Here is a 13,633-nt window from a genome sequence, read left to right on the forward strand (position 1 = left end):
TGAAAAGATTCCTTCTTCTGACAGAAGGCGCTGTGCGGGTGCTCCTGGGTCCGTGTCGTCCCCACGCTGGGCTCTGTGGATCCCCGTGGGAATCTGGGACAGGGGCTGGGCATGACCTGCGCCAGAAACGGGAACTGGGCCCCAACAGGGGCCGGCCCCTCCACCTGCTCTGTTTCAGAGGCTTGGGGCCGCCTTCGGAGTCTGAGCTTTGTGCAAGGTTGCATTGAACCCAGAGAAAAGGTGAAGCCCGTGGAGCGAATACTGATGGGGATTTGGCAGGCAGAGGGGAGAGCGCGGCGAGGTTGAAGGCTTTGGGTTTTGTCCCGCTTTGTGAAGGAGAAGACGAGGGACTGAGCCCTGATCATTCGTTTCTGTAAACCAAGGAACAGATTCCATGCCAGCAAGCCGACTCTTTATTATTCAGAAACCATTCCGCCTCTTGGAGTCTTTCCTGCTTCTGAGACAGACCCAGAATGTCCCTGCGTTCCGGCTCTAACCCAAGACTTGCGGCGGACGGAAGGGCCGACCCGGGGCCTCGCAGGGCCAGCCGTGTTCCGCACTGTCTTTCCTGCTCGCTCTGCTCCGTCCAGCAGACTGTTTATTCGCTGGAGCTGCTGGAGCCCTTCACATTTAATTATGTTTGCTTGCAAAATAAACGTGGAGTAAAACGTCCAGCTGGAGCCGATGCCGAGGCAGGCCGAGATGAATGGCCGTGCTGTCCCTGCAGAAGGCTTCGGGGGCTGCGGGGCTCACACGGACCCGCAGATGCTGTGAACCCCAGGGCTCCTTAAAATTCCTCTGCCGGGCCAGTAACGTGCACGTGCCGGCCCCCCGTTAAGGACTTTGATATTGGATTTCTTAGGATTCTGAGCAAGTTATTTATTTTTCAGCCCCTGCAAGTTAGTGCAAAGTAAGCCCTCTGTAAGACTCTGTTTACTCTTTAGTAGGAGAGACCCCAGGCTGTAGGGCTGTTCATTGAATCCATCATTCATTCGTTGATCCAGCACCTAGGGGTGTCCACCGTGTGCCGGGCACTGTGAATACAAAGAGGAAACGGGCCCGGCCTCTGTCGGCAGGAGCTGCTGGGTGATGAGCATGCAAACTGCTTCCCTCCGGCTCCGTGCGGGAGATGAGGTCTGCATAAAGCGGCCAGTAACGTCGGGGCTGGCCGGGGCGGTGAGCCACTGAGGACGGGCAGGGGAGTGGCGGGACCGGCTGCGGACGGGCAGCGAGATGACCAAGTGAGGCCGGTGGGAGCACTCCCCTTTTCCAAAGGAAGAAAAGGGAGCAGCAAGAGCTCGGAAGGAAGAAGGGGCTCCAAGGTGTTTGCCCCGGCCGCGTGAAACTGGCCTCTGCTTGTCCCACGGGGACGTGAGGGTGCTCAGCTCCGTGGCCCCCCACCTCTGGCCACCCTGTCCTCTCTTCTACCCGACGGTGAGGCCGACGTCTATCTTGAATCCCTTCCCTTCTCTTCTGACTGTCATATCTTCATTCTGATAACCCTATGGCCTTTATCCTTCAGTGCTGGATTTTGTGACCGTTGCACTTCTCTACATCCTCACAGCTCCTCCCGGGGACCCGGCGCCTCCCGCCCTCTCACTGCTGGCGCTCGGAGGCCTGGGCGAGGACAAGCCCGAGGAGACCACAACCATTGCTGGTCAGGAAGGGCGGGGAAGGGTCATGCATTTTCCTGAGCATCTGGCTGAGCTCTTTCCTCCAGGGCATCAGCCGTCACCCCAGGAGGGCACACTCTGCAGGGATGGGGGTGCCACTTCTCTGGAAGCAGCCTGTGGTAGGTTTCCAGTCGTAATGATGCATGTTACCTCCTGCATCTAGCCTGAGAAGACTTGTGGCAGGGAGTTCACGGGTGGATCTCGCTCTGCAGCAAGGGGGAACAGACGGCACCCCAACCACAGATGGACAGTGGGGTTCAGAAGGGCTAGTGGTGTTGCCTGGGAGCACATGGGGAGGGGGCCGAAGAGGACATGCTGCTTTGAGAATCCAAATCCAAAACGCGTGCTCTTTCCGCCTTGTGGTGCAGCCACGTGCGATTCTGATCGTCCGCACCCAGGAGGTGTGCCAACATATGGACGAGGCCGGGAGACGCGGTTGGTGTGAGGGCAGATCAGGCCGCAGGGGCCACCGGCAGCAGGCTGGCTGGAGGCTTTCACGAGGACTGACGGATGTCCGTGAGCTCACAGGCGGAGACCAGGTGAAACCAAGTGGCCGAGGATCAGAGACGGGAAGTCCCTGTGCCCTGGCAGGACCCATGCGCTCTCACGGAGCTGAGTCACGGCGGGTCTGGAAGGGCCGTTCAGTGTCATGGGGATCCTCCCTGGAGGGATGGAGGCTTTATCCTGGGAGGAGGGGGATGGAAGGCTGTCCAGGCGCCAAGTGTGGAGACTCTCCTCACCCTGCTTCCTGCTTACCTTATTTGTAAACTGGGACTAAAAATAAAAGTAAGTAGGAAATAATACTCAGAAAAACGAGAAACATAAACTAGAAAGGAAAACTGTGACTGAGGCAGTGGAAGCCAGGAAGAAAGGACGGAAACGGATGCCTCCAATAATCTAGGCTCGAATGCATTTTCTGACATGGTCTGAGGGGTCTTCCGGGGCCCTGACGCCTCCGCCTGGTGGGGTGCAGGGCCAGCCCGGAGCTCGTGCGCTCAGCGGCGGCCAGTTCCGCGTGTGGGACGGGCGCCTGGGGCTCCCCTCCTGGCCCCTCAAGGCGCCTCTCTGTCCCTGGTTGCTTGCCCTCCGCGGGGGCCGGCTTTGTGCTTGGCCAAGGAGATGCCGGTCAGTGGGAGGCTGTTCCAGCTGGGGCGCAAAGTCCGCATCTTCTGGTCCAAGTCACGCATGCAGTGCCCTCCGACACCGCCCCATTCCCGTCTGCTCAACCCTCCTGCCAGTGTCACGGGGTGCAAACTCCAGCAACTGCCTGCGTACGCTCTCACATGACACAGACTGTGCCGGACATTCAGTTTGCTGGAAGCATCTCTGGGTCCAGAAAGACCCGCTGGGCTGGATCACGCAGTGCTCTGAACGTGCTGAAATGTGGTCTCGATGGGGCTGCCTCTGCGTCCCAGCGTGAGCACCAGACGGCTTCTCCTCCCCTCGTCTGATTAGGAGAAACGCCAACCTGAAGAACCCCACTGTGACCAATTTTCCCCATTATGTTACCTAATGGTGCTCACATAAGCAAACATGTGACATGGACTTCTCTCTGCATTCCTGCCACGAAAAAGTTGGTCTTGACTCAAGGCTCACGATGCCTCCTTTTAGCTGCCACTGGAAACCTGTCATGCTTCCCTTTTTGCATTGTCTTCTAGGAAGCTCTGTGCAAAAGCTTGCTCAAATGTAATAAGCATCTCATTTCTAGGAATGGAAGGAATTGGCTGTGCCTTTCTTTTATATACGTGCAGCTTCTCCATTTTGCCCACATGTGTCTTCATTATAAGACACTCAGATATCTTGAGAGATAGACAGCAGTGGTTATTTCGAAGACTTACACTAAGATACAGAAAAGCCCAACTGGGAAAGGACAGTTGAGGGAGCTGGTTTCACAACCGTTCATCTGAAAATGACGTGAGGGGCATTGGGCTGTAAATATAGAGCGAGTCAGGACAGCAGGGTGGCTGCTCAAATATCTCTGGGCCTCAGGATGGAAATAGCCCATCACGTCAAGGCGTGGGCTCCCCAGAGCTGTGCGCTGCTCAGATCACATTTGCAGTGTGGCCCTGGGTCCCAGGCCTGATGTGAAGAGCGGAGGGGACAGGCCAAGTGTGCCAAGCGGATGGGCAGCACTGGTCAGGGAATGAGAGGGCTGCCTGGAGACGGTGCGCGTGTACGTGGGTTCAACTCATTCTATGTGCCCCCAGGTGAGGGGCTCCAGGGTGAGGAGCCAGAAGCTGGCTCAGTGTAGAGATGTCCCGGGTCATCAGTGCCTAATGTGAATTAGTGGTGATGAGGTCCTAGTCAAAAGAGGCATCCAAGAGGAGGTGTTCACCCACTTATCTTGGACAGTGTAGAGATGTGCATGAAATGGGGTTGAGCTTCCAGCCTCGAGAGTCGGTCACCCCACATCCTCAGGACCTGGGAAACCTGAGCACGTCAGCCTGGCTGCTTCGATTCTCTGTGTCTAGCACGCTGCCGTGTTCACCTTCGTTTGGGAATCCACATTTTGCCCAGCAGCCTGCTGTTCGTCTGCTTGGTGCGGGTTGGGGAGCAGGTTCTGGAGGAGGAGTGGGAGGCTGAGGACTTGGAAACCATCCAGGGGCACATTCAGGGGAGGAGGAAACATGCAAGGGACGGGGAGCTGGTTGGCTCCTCGTCTCTAAAGTTGAGCCTTTCTTGACCCGTGGCAATTCTGTCTGCTGGAAATGGGAACCTCGGGCGTGCTCCCCAACTTCCTCTGGATGGCTTCGGCCTCAGAAAGGTTCCTATTTTAACAATTTTTGGCCTGTTCAGTTTGGCGACTTTGCTTACTAGTGAGTGTATTTAGGGGGTGAGGAGGAAGCAGGTGGATTTGTGGATGCCGAGCTCAGGACTGGGAGTCTAGGGCTTGAGATGGACCCGGGGTGTCGTCGGGATACCCCACAGCTCACTGTCACAGACGCTGATGGAGCTCGTAAGGTGCGGAGCAAAGGCAACCGCAGCCCTCTGTCCTCAGGGAGACCCCCAAGGCCTCAGGGGAGGCAGCCTGGGGCTGGCGGCTCTTAGCAGAAGTCAGGAGGAGTTTCACAATGGAAATGTTAGGAGCCGGGGGTCCAAGGCGAGCCCTGCTGTGCTCCCACCGGGTGCCAAGCACAGGTAGGTATTGGGGTACAGGATGAGTAAGATGGGATTCCTGTGCTTAAGGGGCCCAGGTGGAGGGGTTGGGACATCGTGGGGAGGCAAACGCAGACCCAGGTAACTGTAAGGTGCTACCTATTCACTGCACGATATGAAAGGTGCCCTGGAACCACGCCGTGTGGAAGGCCCAGCGGCCGGGTTTGGGGGTGTGTGGCACGAAGAGTTGGGGACAAAATGAGGGCCGTGAGCCTGGGTGAGTGGGGTCACAGAGAGGAGGTGACACCTGATTCCATCAGGGGAAACAAGGCCATCCAGGCAGCTGGGGGCCTGGGCACGAGTGTCCACTGTGCTGGCAGAGACACGACGCCTCGCTTTGCTTTCTGCCTCCCTACGTCCGGGGCTGTCAACGGCGCTGTCGACGGCAGCCTCCGCATTTGCTCATAGCCGGAAACCGGTGCAAACGGGAACAGGCTTCCTGATGCTGATTTCCCTTTAACAATTTCCAGCTTTTTAATCCAATTCATCCGCCATTCTGAAGGGAGCACTTCATGCAAGCCCAGAAAGGAGCTGGTAGTAATAATACAACTCGGAGGAAGGGAGGCGGAACAGGTGAGAGAAGCCAGCCTGAGGGTTTAGGGAAGTTTACATAAACCCACCGGGGAGCAGAGGCAGGTGGGGCGAGCCCTCAGGGAGGGTGGGCTTCTTTTTTTTTTTTTTTATTCTTATGTTAATCCCCATACATTACATCATTAGTTTTAGATGAAGTGTTCCATGATTCATTGTTTGTGCATAACACCAGTGCTCCATGCAGAACGTGCCCTCCTCAATACCCACCACCAGGCTAACCCATCCTCCCACCCCCCTCCCCTCTAGAACCCTGTTTGTTTTTCAGAGTCCATCGTCTCTCATGGTTCGTCTACCCCTCCGATTTCCCCCGTTTCATTCTTCCCCTCCCGCTACCTTCTTCTCCTTCTTCTTTTTTTTTCTTAACATATACTGCATTATTTGTTTCAGAGGTACAGATCTGAGATTCAACAGTCTTGCACAATTCACAGCGCTTACCAGAGCACATACCCTCCCCAGTGTCTATCACCCAGTCACCCCATCCCTCCTACCCCACCCCCCACTCCAGCAAGAGGGTGGGCTTCTTCCTGGTGGTGGGCACGTGTGGGGAGATGGAGGGAGGCAGGGGAGCTCCCGGGTGCCTCCCCCATCTCAAACCCCATATTTCAGTGATTCACGCCATGGCTCAGCCTCCAGCGAACGCAGAATCAAAGGCTTCCTGCGAGTCCCGAGGGAACCTGCGGCCCACTGCTCAGAAACCAGCCCCGCTTACCTCGTTGCCCCTTGTTTGGCTCTGTCGCCACGGCAGAAAGATGAAGGGTGTGTGAATAGAGGCTGGGGGAAACGGTCTGGGCAGCCCCCTTTCTCAGGACCCTGTTAATGTGGTGTGGCCTGGGTGCTCACCATTATGGGCGTCTGAGCCTTCCAGACAGAGGGCCATTTGTCACCATCATCGGTTTCCCAGAAAGCAGCCTGGAGGTGGCCCCCTTCCCTCATGGGGTGCCAGGATCTCAGCTCCTTAATACACCAGGTGTCTCTTCATCGCCGTGCACAACGCCCCCTCACATCCCAACGATCCCTCACAAGCTCTCCAGCAGCCCAACAAATCCGTGACACGTCTCTCCCACATGGCCCTGTTCTCTCTACTTCTCTGCGTCCTTTTGTGGGGCAAATTGCTATGTGACTCTGCCTTAGTTCCTGGGCACGGAGGCGCAGGGCCCGGTGTCCCTATGCAAGGCCTGCCTCCGCCGCTCGTTGTTTTGGGGGATCTCAATCTCTTTGCCTTTCTGCGCGTTGTTTCCCCTGACAGGCATTTGTCTTCACTACAATAAATTATGCCTTTCCCATCATTTTACATCATTTTTGGGGTAAGTGTTATCATTATCACTAAGGAAAGGATTTTTTCTTTTTATAATTTGACCAGGGTAAGCTTATATTTTTATTATTTTTTAAAGATTTTATTTATTTGTCAGAGAGAGAGAGAGCACAAGCAGGGGGAGCCGGAGAAGGAGAAGCAGGCTCCCTGCTGAGAAGGAAGCCCGATGCAGGACTCGATCCCAGGACCCCGGGACCATGACTTGAGCCGAAGGCAGACGCTTAACCATCTGAGCCACCCAGGTGCCCCTAACCAGGGTTATTTTAAAAGCAAAGGTGGGATCGAGGGCTGAGCTCCGTGGTTTTTAAAAAATTTTTATTGTTATGTTAATCCCCTACATTACATCATTAGTTTTAGATGTGTTCCATGATTCGTTGTTTGTGCATAACACCCAGTGCTCCATGCAGAACGTGCCCTCCTCAGTACCCACCACCAGGCTAACCCATCCTCCCACCCCCCTCCCCTCTAGAACACTCAGTTTGTTTTTCAGAGTCCATCGTCTCTCATGGTTGGTCTCCCCCTCCGATTTCCCCCGCTTCATTCTTCCCCTCCCGCTACCTTCTTCTTCTTCTTCTTTTTTTTCTTAACATATATTGCATTATTTGTTTCAGAGGTACAGATCTGAGATTCAACAGTCTTGCACAATTCACAGTGCTTACCATGAGCTCCATGGTTTTATTTTCTCCCCTTTTGTTGTTGGTTCCGATCCGCCTCCTCTTGCGGTCCTTCCTCTGACAGAAACTGCACGGCAACCTCACCGAAGTGGGCATCCTTCACCTCGGGGTAGTTTTACCACTTACCTTGTATTTTCTAGCAGCAGAAAAAGAGACATTTGCTTCAAAACGCATTGTTATGATATCTTTTTGGAACTCAGGATACGTGGGAAAGATAGAAAGTTAACATTTTTTTTTTTTTAAATGGGCTGTTTCTGGTGCCTTCGGGTGGGGAGAAAACGTGAGGCCCTTTTGTGGGTGTGGAAGAATGACAGCAATGAAATCGGTTTGGGAAAGGATTTAAACAACACACACTGTTGGCTTCCCTCTATCTTTAAAAAATTAGGGGATAATGAGCATCGCACTCCGTGCCAGACAAGGCTCTTGGCTCTTCAAACACGCTGTCTTATGTAATCCTGACAACCTTACGAAGTGGTATCTTTATCTGCAGATTTATGGGGAAGGAGGCTTTGCAGTCGATGGGCTTTCTCAAAGTCCCGCTTCAGATCCCCGTGTATCTGGAACCAGAGTCTACACCGTCTCTCCGGGATGCTGAGCCCGGAGACAGCCTCCTGCCTCCATCCCTTGGGTTAGCCCCTGAGGAGCCGTGGGGCCCTGGATCTGCAGGGATCGTCTGCGACCCCTGCCTGCACGGGGCCCAGGGCCCAGGGATCAGTGGGCGCGGCGGTCAGCAGGCAGGACGTCATATCTGAGGATGACCGCTGGTGTTGTGACAAAGCCCCCTCTGGAGGGACGCCGGTTTCCCAGTGGGCACGTCGGCCTGGGGGAGGGCAGGCCAACGAGGCAGAATCTGGGGTGTCTGAGGGGTGGAAGGGGCGCAGCGTGGCTTCCCGCGGTGAGGAGGGTGGAGCAGAGGCAGGGCCGCGCCAAGCAGAATCTTCCAGACCCGAGTGCGGACTCTGGGTTTCTTCCCAAGGGCAGAGGGGAGCACGGGGTGGTTTTAGGTGGGGAGTGGCTTTCGGTGAGTCACTCCTGAAATAGCCACGTGTCTTCGGGCCGCAGACTGGTGGGGCCACAGACTGGTGGGGCCGGGGCAGGAGGTGGCCGGGTGGTCTTCACCCTGAGCCCGAAGTACAGATCCTCCGTGGCCACAGAACAAGGGTCCAGGCTCACTGTGGACGTTGTGTCCACGCTATCTACTTCTGCCTGGGGGGGGGGTATTTTAAAGAGGGCCGTCAGATGTTTGTACGCATCTATCCTCAGTCTGGGTTTGTCTGTTGTTCTCCTGGTTTGACCAGGGTTGTGGGGTTTGGAGGGAGCCCACAGAGCTGAAGTGCCCTTCTTGTCACATCATGTCTAAGGTCGATGCTGTCCCTGAGGCGGGGCGGGGGGACAGTGACCTACACCTGTGCCAGGCAGAGCAGTGGGCTCTGGGATCTGGAAAGGCAGGAGACAGGTGTCTCTCGAGGAGCTCCCAGTCACAGTATGGAAGGGATGGAGGCATGTAGACAACTATGGGGTGGAGGGCAAGGCGGGTGATGGGCAGGGGACAGGTGCAAGGGCCTGCGAGGGGGAGGGGCACGGAGGGGAGAGAGGGGCGGGAATGGACTGACCCCATGGGGTAGGAGCTGTCAGAGGAGGCTTTATGGACACCTTGTCGGAAAGGGTTTTTAAAGGATGGCCAGGTGGGCAGTGGGGAGAGGTGCAGCACAGCGGGCTCAGCACATGAGTGGGCACTGGACCGGAACTGGGGTGGCTTTGTGTTTCTAGGGCATCGCGTTGATGCGGTGGTGGGGACTTGGGACTGTGGAAGGCCTGTGGGTCACGCCAGGACTTGGGCCTCCTTGTGTAGGCTCAGAGGCTGTGGAGGGTGCTCAGGGAGCCAGGTGGCCAGCCCTCATGGAAGCAGGTGCGAGAGGGCAGTTAGGAGCTGACCGCCCCGGGCTCCGTGAGACGCAGGGGAGGACTTCAACCAGGACAGGGCAATTGGGAGAAAAGGATCAAATAAGTTAAGATGTTAGTAAGGGAAGACAAACGGGGGATTAAGTGGAGACCCGGCCAGCCTGAGAAAGCGGTCCTAGCTGGTGTTGATTACAGTCACGGGGGCATCTCGGCAGCTCACAAAACGGGAAGCCCGTTTTTCTGGCGTGATGGGCTGAGTCGGGTCGGGAGCCCGGACCTCCACATGGCCTCCCAATTTCTCTGGTCTCGGGTTCGCATGTCCAGGGGACGGCTTCTACATGCTCTTGGCTTTAGGGACAGCTCTCCTTTGTTCCTGCACCATTCTCTTCTCAGCTCTGAAATGCAGGTGACAGATTATCCATTTGGCAGGTTAATTAACTTCCATATTGTCCTCTCCCTCCTGCCTCCCTCTTCCTCGAAGTCAGTGGCAAGCGTAAGCTGATGCAGTGTCCTTCCCCAGCCACGTTTTCTGCTGTCATTCCTTCAGTCTTGGATCAGTGGTCTGGAATCTCAGATGTCTCTTCCTAGATTTCTGTAATTTTTCCAGAGGCTGGTTCAGGCGCCTTCTCTCCAAGCATCAGGCTCAACTCACCAGGGGAGGAAAGCGAAGCCCCTGGGTTCTTGTGACAGCTGACATATTCCCCACAAGCTGAGGAATGATTACCATTAAATCAGGATTTATGATCAATCCTCATAAATTAAGGCTGCCTTGTGAGTCCCAGGTGAGACCCTTGCCAGTGAGTCTTTGTTAATTAGCACGGGAAGCGTCCTTGTTCACTCAGGGAGAAAAGCCAGTGAGTGTGTTTGTTGAAAAATGTGTCCTTCTGTTTCGCAGTACTTGTCTCAGGTGCCACCAGGACAGACCCAGGGCGGGCGGGCGGCTACCTGCTGTCGGCCACACTATGGCTGGGTGGCCTGCATTCTAGGGATAGACTGTCTGCCTGAGCGCCCCGGTTCTAGAAGGCTCAACACCAGTGCCATTTCTGGGTACTCAGTTTTGCTTTGGGATATAATCAGAAATCAAAGACATCTCTCTCTTTCTCCAGAACTCACACACACGCTCACACTCACACACACCACCACACTGTGCTCTGTGCTTCTTGCCAGCTGTGTGCCCGTATCAGCTACTGAGGTTTTCCTCTTATGTCTTCATCTCTAAAATAGGGGTAGCATGGTCATCCTCCCCCGCACTTTGTTGGTTAGTGTCTCTCCCCCACCCACCAAAAAATATGTCCATATCCAAACCCTTGGTGCCCATGACTGTGGCCTTATTTGAAATTAGGTTCTTTACAGATGCAATTAGTTCAGGATCTTGAGAAGAGAGTAGGCCCTAAACCCAAAGACTGGTGTCTTTATGGGAAGAGGAGAGGACAAACAGATGTGCAGAGAAGAAGACCGTGTGGAGAGGTAGGAGTGAGGCGGCCACAAGTTGGGGAATGCCTGGAGCCTCCACGTGCTGGGAAGACACATGAAGGATTCTCCCCGAGAGCCTTGAGAGAGCATGACCCTGCCAACACCGAGATTTTCGACTTCTGACCTCCAGAACTGTGTGAGGAAAAAAACATCTCTGTTGTGTGAATGCACACAGTTTGTTCACCCAGGTGGTGGTGCTTTGTTACAGCGGCTGCCAGAAACTCATACACACTGTCCCATCCCTCATTGAGATGATTGGGAAGACGAAGTGAGACAGTACCTCTGGCTCAGAGCCTCCACCTACTGGCTCTTACTATGTTTAATCTTGCCTCCCCTCTGCTCCCAAGTAAGTGCTTTGCCCCCTGCCTGGGGCTTTATGGAGCCACTGGGGACCCTCTTCTTGTTTTCACTTCCCAATGTTGCTCCCTCAGAATCTCTACCAGCAGCAGACCTGAGCCAGGAAGGAGAAAATTATTTTCAATAATTTTCAATTATTTCACTATTTTATTGTAAAAAATTTGAGGATGTTTGACAAGTCATGTCAACTCTTTTGTGGGATGAACTGGGGTGTGTGTAGACTGTGCCCCACACGGGCACCTCGACGTCAGCTCTGCCTTGCTAATGTGATAGAAGGAAGTGCTGAGGCCCCAGGGAAGGCCAGCAGTGACGGCTGGGGTCACAAAGACTTCTCTTGGGCACCTTTTTTCTGAGTATGACCTGGCTGGACAAATGGGGCATTTGTTAAAATTGTGGTCTCCCAAGTCCCACCAGACTAACTGCGTCAGAATCTTCTGGATTTCACATGTTTGCTGGGAGTCTTTGAGAGCTACTGGGGTAGCCTAGGTGAAGTTGACCATCCGTGCTCAGGTCACAGGAGCTCTCTAGAACCAGAGACCGGAGTCCAGGGTCTGCTCCACTGGAGATGATGGTTCAGCGGGGGCTCCGAAGGGGGACTGGAGCTGCCTCCCCTTCGGCAGGGCAAACACTGATGGGACGTAAGAACAGAGAGAAAGGAGCTGCAAGGCTGCTGGTCCTTCCAACCACCCGTCACTCCTGAGCCCACAGGGCAGGCAGGAAACCTCCATTTTGGAAAGTTCTTTGGCAGATTCGAGCCTTGTAGAAACCTTCAGATAAAGAATGCATTTAAATGGGGGATCTGATCAAAGCTTCAGATCAAAGTCTAACCAATTTGTTCAAATAGTAAATGAGGCTTTAAATACAGAATGATTTTGGCGCAGATGGCCTGGAATCCTGGAGCCTAGAAGAGTAAGAATCCAGTCCAGAGCAGCAGAATCCACTGCTGGGGCTAAGCGAGGAATAGCTAGAAGGTCATGGCTCGCGTGTGTGTGTGCGTGTGATGGCTACATTATCCATATCATAAAGCTGCGTACACTTCTCATTCTCATGTGATGGCTCATTTTTTCCCTCAACAGATCCTTTGCCAGACGCAGAAAATCCTGCATTTACAAAAGGCCTCCAGAAAGCATTTTCTGTGCGTGTGCTGGGGAAGATGCTCAGGCCCATGCAGAACGCTATCTGTAAGAGGCTTCTCTGTTGCAGTGAGCCACTTGGCAGAACAGCTCTCTGTTCTAGAGCATCCTCCACAGCCTGAGTCAGGAGCACAAGTTTGCCTCAGGAACATAAACTCTGGGCAAGGTGAGCAGAATGAAGGGGACGAGCGTGTGGGGAGTGCGGCGTTGCCCCTGGCTCGGGGCCCATGTTTGACAGATAAGGGCCTCATCCTTTTCACTGAGGAAGGAGTAGGCAAGCTCTTTCTCTAAGAGGAGTCGTAGTGTATTTGGGTCGCACGTGGGATGAGATTTGGTCTTAGCACAGGGGGCAGCGTTCAGCCTAGACCAGGCCCGCCTTTCTGGATGACCACCTTCAGGGCCTTCCCTCCCCCGACTTCTCCACCTCTCCTCATTGTCTGGCTACGTTCCTTCTCCTGTTCTCAGTTCCTTTGTGGACCGTCCTCCTCTCTCTGTCCCCCGCGGGTCTGTCCTGAGCTCTCTTCCCACGCTCCCCGTCACAGCTTCTGTGCTCCAGGCAGGCCGAACCCCACTGTTTCTGTGCAGGCTCTCCTTGCACCCTGAGCTCCAGACCCACAAGTGCCTCAGGATGTCTCCACAGCATGGGCATCTCAGCATTTCCCAAAAGGGCTTCCTGTTGTGAAGCCAGAAGCCCTGGGAGTGACCAAGACTGTGTCCTCTCCCTTGGCATCTTGTTCCCTCCTCCCCGGACCCAGCATCTCTGCCACGTCCAGTGGGGCTGCTCTCAGACACACCTTCTGAAAGCTTTTGCTGGATCTCCTCCTCAGCATGGCGCACAAGGCCTTTTCGGCTTGTCCTTTCTGACCTCTTCCACCATCATGCATTATGTTCTACCTTCACTCCTGAACCGCATTCTCCAGTGCGCCCTCTCCAGAGGTCCATCTGGCCTCCTGGTGGACTTCTAATCATCCTTAAAGACCCTGCTCAAATGCACCTGCTTTGGAAAGCTTTCCTGAGTCCCCAGCAGAACCTATTGCTCCCTCCACTCTGAGCTCTGCTTCTGTCTCAGGAACATCTCCCGCTTCTGGGCTCCTCCTTTCCCCCCTCTCTCTCTTCCTGAAGGTTGTGCATCTCAGGGCGTGGACACTGTTCTGCTTATCTGCTTGTCCCTTGTCTGTCCCCACTGCCCCACTCTAGCAGCCAGGCAGGTCCGTCAGCCCTGGCTTGGTGGTCATCTGGTGAAAGCTGCTGAATGCAAAGGATGCAAGGCAAGGTTCGGGGCCCGGCAGAGGGGCCAGGATGTTCACGTTCTGCTCAGATGTTCCCCACTTCCAAGAGATGACGGCCTCTCTGGTTACTCTT

Source organism: Neomonachus schauinslandi, chromosome 3 (assembly GCF_002201575.2).
Source record: "Neomonachus schauinslandi chromosome 3, ASM220157v2, whole genome shotgun sequence".
Taxonomy (NCBI): Eukaryota; Metazoa; Chordata; class Mammalia; order Carnivora; family Phocidae; genus Neomonachus; species Neomonachus schauinslandi.